Genomic DNA, 6020 nt, shown 5'->3' with positions numbered 1-6020 from the left:
GCTGTGATGTCACAGAGCACTGTCAGAGTGTCCAGAGGTGATGTGATGTTATAGAGCACTTTTGCCATGCCCACGTCTGCTGTGATGTCACACAGTCTCTCTGCAATTGCCACATGTGCGGCAATGTCACTGAACCCCATTGCAGTGCCCACGTGTGCTGTGATATCCCCATGCAGTGTATCAGCCAGCACTGTGTCACATTTGCAGCTGCTTTCCTGAGGGAGCTATCTCCATTCCCACTCACTGGGACTCCTCAGCTCCCATTGAAAAAATACATGGTATCGGTTAAGCTCTACCACTGAGTATGGGAGCTACAAGAAAGCAGGAAGGCAGACTCCACCTATAGTGGTAAGTAGGTCCCATTGTAGTCTATCATCTTGCACTGTGTCACATTTGCAGCTGCTTTCCTGTGGGACTTATCTCCAATCCCATGCACTTGGGCTGCTCAGTTCCCATTGAAAACATACAGGCTGCCAGTAGAAGTTATGCCACTGCGTGTGGACACTACAAGAAAGCAGGTACACAGACCCCAACTACAGTGGTAAGTAGGTGTGGTAGTTTGAGCCTGGCTGGATGCCAGGTGCCCACCACACCACTCTGTCCCCCACCTCCTCAGCAAGCCAGGGAAGGGGAGAAAATAAGATGGGAGTCTCGTGGGTTGAGATAAAAGCAGTTTAATAAAGAAGCAGCAAAGCCGCGCGCGGGAAGCAAAGCAGAAGCAGATAAAGCTGTTCCTCTCCACTTCCCATCAGCAGCGATGTCCGGCCACCTCCCGAGAAGCAGGGCTGCGGTACGCGTAGCGGTTGCTTTGGGAAGGCCAGAAATGCATCTCGCCTCCCCTTCCTGCTCCTCTCCCCCAGTTTATATTCCTGAGCTGATGTCTTAGGGTATGGAATATCTCCTTGGTCAGCCTGGGTCAGCTGTCCTGGCCATGGCCCGTGCCAAGATCATGCCCACCCACAGTTATTGGTGAAGGTCGGGAAAGGAATGCTGGAGGGACAGCCCTGATGCTGTGCGAGCGGTAGTCATAATATTGATATCAACAGTAAGCACAGCACTGCAGGAGCTGCTGTGGAAAGTCACTACCGTCCCAGACCCACTACAGACAGTCACAGGAATGCAGACATATTACAAACACTATTGTTTCTGTGTTCAAACGAAACACACAGTAATATCAATCATGAAAACATCTCCTTCTTTTTTCATAAAGTGTATGCTCAAAAGACCTTGTAAACTCTTACAAGGGCTCCAAGTTTTCTGCATGTCCAATATGTTCATGTGGCTGCACAGCTTCTGAAGTTGTGTTCTATGTTCTGCATTGTCAGTTCCCAGACCTGTAGGCAAAACCTCAGATTGAACGTCGTATTCGTTAACTGACATCTTCAAGTCTGGAAGCCTGGTAACCCGGACCTTGGACGACAAAACACACCAAGTTGAAACCACAACTCATCAGTAGTCTCTCTCTAACTCTAAGCTGCTCTAAGTGAAACTGTAAACATGTACCCATTTATTGATACCTGGAAGTAATTGGTTTTCTCCCAATGTCCCAACAGGCACGTTCCCATGTTTAATTCTTCTCCAGATATTGCCATCTTTTTCATCATAATAGTGTCATAAGGAACTCGTAGTTAACTCCATGGAACACAACCAAGAGAGCAACCAAGTAAACAATCTGAGCCCTGATTACACAAGTTACAGCTGAAATACACACCACACAGAATAACTTCCTAGACCAAAATAGAAGAAGAAAACTGCTGGGGGGACACAGTTAGAAAAACTCTAAACAATAGCATAGCAATCAGAAAAAGGCTGAGATGTGCCATATAGGAAAGGAAGCTGCTAAAGAGAATTACTTCCAGTAATTCCCCGTTTCCACTGTATTTTTCATCTGAAATTGACTGAATGCTCAGATGGAAAGCAGCATCACACATTCCAAAACACTAACTAACTGCACTCTTGGACAGGACCAAGCAGCCACAAGAGGCACGTCACGATCCTGAGATGGAGGGGTGTCCTTTCTGATGAACTTGTCCAGACAATTAAAAAATAACCAACTCTTTAAGCAAAACTCACCTCTAAATGAATCTCCTACCAACAATGTTTTGGGAGAATAGGAGAATGCTGAGAGGAAACACTCACTGCATGGAGGGCTGTTACCTTCTAGTCAGTCTTACCGAGAAGAATATTTGCCAGTGCCCTTATTACAGGCCAGGGAACTGACAGAACAATACAAACATGGCACTGACTGTAATATTTTTATTTCAGGAAAACCTGAAGAGTTGACTCTGAGAAAACCAATAATTAAAACAATTTCATCCCATGCCTGAGATTATTGCCATGAGAAGTTATCTCAGTTTACCACAGAATGGCTGTGGCTGGAATGGCCCTCTGGAGATAATTTCATCCAAACTCCCTGCTCAAGCAGGGACACCTAGAATCATGTGCCCAGGACCACATGCTGGTTGCTTCTGCTTATTTCCAAGGACAGAGACTCTACAGTCTCTGAGAAACCTGTTCCAGGGGTCAGACGCCACCACAGTAAATTATCCAACAGTATTACCTGAATACCGTGTGGAATCAAATTGAACTTGGAACGCACAGAAGCAAAGAAAAGAACAGGTGCTCTTGGTAAAGGAGTTTAGATACAAATATTTTGTAATGCTGCAATTCTATACCTCCCATTGGGTCAGTCCCAGTTGTGTTTCCCAAGGTCAGTACTACTTTCGCTTTGTGTAGTTCTCCTTTAACTGTTTGATGAATAGAATTAGTTACCTAAGCAAAAAAAGTCATTGCACTTGAGGTGAATTCCAACATAACTTTACAATAACTGTAATGAAACAAATCTTCCAAGCTTAAACATGACACGAGTATTAAACAAATAAAATCAGATTTTGTTACTCATTAAGGAAGGAGCTTCCTGAATGGGACAGTACTCAAACATGGTTTCATTTACAGAGGCTACCCTTCCCCCGTTGAATCCCCACAGATGCAAAAGCAGCAATAACGTTTTCTGGAAGAAGATACTGAATTCAGAAGAATTGAAGAAAAAAAATCGCATAAATCTCACTTGATTTTGCAGGAAAACAAACCAAGAAAGCTGACTTCTCAGAATCTGGCCAATAGTAGATATTTCTTGTCAATACTAATGAGGAGTTAAATTTGAAAACTAAGTTTGCAGTCCATTACTGCTTTCTTACAGAAAATAACACACAAAGAGAAATAAAAGAACATACCATTGAAAATCTGATAAATATTACCTTTGGGTTCCACTCCAGTTCATTACCAATGGGTGTCACTCTACAAAGTCCCCAGCCTGAGGTGGCAGACACTGAAACTTGGCAGGTGAGTGAAGCACCTGGTAACTTTGGACTTGACATGTTCTGCCTTCATCTATATAGTTAATTTTGACACTACAGAACATATTTTCCTTCTCTTTTGGGGAAATATCTAGCACCTGAGCCCTTCAGAGTTGGAGAGGAAGCAAAGAATTATTATAGTTGTAAAGTCTCTTCACCTACTTGTGTCTAAAAAAGATTAAACTTTCACAGCACAATGTTCAGTGGTGTGTATGTGGAGCCATTCTGGCTTCCCTTCAGTACAGGCAGCATGTGAGAGCCTTTTAAAGAACAATTTGTACAGCAGAGATTTTTTTTCTACTTTTGATGGTGGGTTAACTTTAACTTAGCAGTAAAAGTTCTAAACTACTTTGTATTAAAAAGTGCACATGAATAATTTAAACCAAAACAAATCCACATTTTTACCTGTGAACAACTGTTTTCTGACATAAACCATGAAATGCCAGCTTCTCCACATTTTTAACAGCAATCTTATTACCAGGTTCCTTAAAATACCCATTAATTCCTTCAGCAAGAATTGTATATTGGTCCTTCTGCTGATCTACTCTTCGACCAAAGTAGTTTGTTGCATTTACAACGTGGAGAGGCAGAATCTGAAAGCATAAAATACGTTATAAAGACAACTGATGGTTTCTTAAGTTAATGAGATGTTTTCATGTTGAAGGTGACCTACCTCTTTCCAGCCTAAAGAGATGACAAATACTGCTGTACACATGCATTTCAGAAGATGATGACCTCTTATTACTCCAAAGATTAGGAATAATCCTGAATGAATGAATCCTTATGAATGGTAACTGTCCATAGCCCAGTCCAGACTGGACAGAGGTTTATAGAGCAAGATCTATTAGGTCTTGGTGGTATTCCACTTAAATGAACACTAGTGAACTACAGTATTACCTGTCAAGCTACTAACCACTAAGGCATTTCACATCATCCAAGCTTAATTTTAAGTGTTCTCCAACCTTACAATGAGATTTAGAAGAACTGACTGGGGAAGCGTGACGCCTTCCCTCTTTTTGCACGGAAAATGCTTGACATAAGCTATCAAGAACACCAATTCACAAAATGCTGGCTGCATTTCATCCAAAGGCTCATGCTAGGCACAAGTACTGAGATACAGCTGAGTGTATGAGGCCAGACAGAAAAGAAGACCAGAAAGGTAATTTCCACTTACTAAAACCCTAAAACTCTCACAGTGCAACTAGAGATTCTTAAAGGAAAGCAACATGATACCGAGTTCTAAACAAAAGAGACAGTGAACACTTATCCAATTGACAATGGATTTGTAAGACATATATCCAGGCTCTGCAGTCAGCAGAAGCAGAACTAGATGAGGAAAGAGGCCACAACTGCTGTCTTGAGTGCACAAAAGGGAAGTACAAGTTTATAACAGGAGTATTATGAAATCTGTCCAGGTTTCAAGCACTCAAACTGTATCTATAGGTTATCAACGAGTTTCAACTACCAGCTGCCAACAAAAGCTTATTTATTAGGCAGAAATGGAGTGACACCAAGGAATCCACCCAGTTTTTATTGTCTATTCTCACAACCTATGATTTTTGGGAATGGGGAACACCCATTGATTGCATGACTTGAGCACACCTGAATTCTAGCAAAAGACAGGACAGGAAGAAAGTGTAAGCAGCTCATCCAAAAAAGAAAGCACCCAGCAGTTCTCAGATCCAAGCACTAACCTTGAAAGGAAGCACCAGTGTCTACAACCCTGTCCTCAGCAATCATTATCCAAGGTGGAGATGAGACAGACTCTACAGTACTGCTGTACAGGAAGACTATCTAGTAAAGTAGGGACTGAAAAGCCAAGTGAAGGGAGTTTTGACATACAAATTGTTACTGAGATGTGAAGAGCCACTATAGCAAAGTCAAACCAGTAACCAGGAAGGTTTCATGACTATTTAACTACTAAAAATGGCAGTCTGAATGTAACAGGATTCTATCAAAACTGTTTTCAACACCACAATGACACCTTAGTAGGAAGCAACTGCTCCATCTAGAAGAGAATTTATATCCCACGTCTATGGACAGTGCAAATAGAGAAAATATTTGGTTCAATTGACAAGACCAGAATATACTCATTTTTCAGGAAGTCTGCATCAACGTGACAGAGAAGGAAAAATCCTCCCTTCAACTCTTGTTAAACAGGCATGATCTTCCACTGCAATGTTTCTTCACTCCAGAGGATTGTGTTTGCTCTACTACAAAAATAATGACATTTACAGGACCTTTAATCTTTGCCTATTTTGGTTTATGTTCTAAATTGATAGAGGAAAGGAATAAACACAACAAATGCCCTCTTCCCATAGAACATGAGGCTCCAATGCAGGAGAAAACCTAAGGTAAACTCATAACCACTACAAAACAATTTTAGGATTAAGGGAAAATCTGACACACACTTAAGCAACAGAGAAACTAAAAAAGCTAAAAATCTCCCAAATACCCAAGAGATGTGGGATATGTACTACATTAACATGAAGGTAATATGCTAAGGAAGTATTTAAGATGTGTTCTTGGTACACCAAACCAAGGAAAAAAGCAATAACTGTAACTTACCATCAGATATCCAGGTGTTTGTGTCACTGTATCTGGGATATGCTGGGGCACGTCTATTTGTAAATTAACTTGATGACGATCCAGACACACTGTTCT

This window comes from Colius striatus, unplaced genomic scaffold, assembly GCF_028858725.1.
Source record: "Colius striatus isolate bColStr4 unplaced genomic scaffold, bColStr4.1.hap1 scaffold_36, whole genome shotgun sequence".
NCBI lineage: Eukaryota > Metazoa > Chordata > Aves > Coliiformes > Coliidae > Colius > Colius striatus.
The sequence above is the reverse complement of the archived record's forward strand: the minus strand, read 5'-3'. Positions refer to the sequence as shown.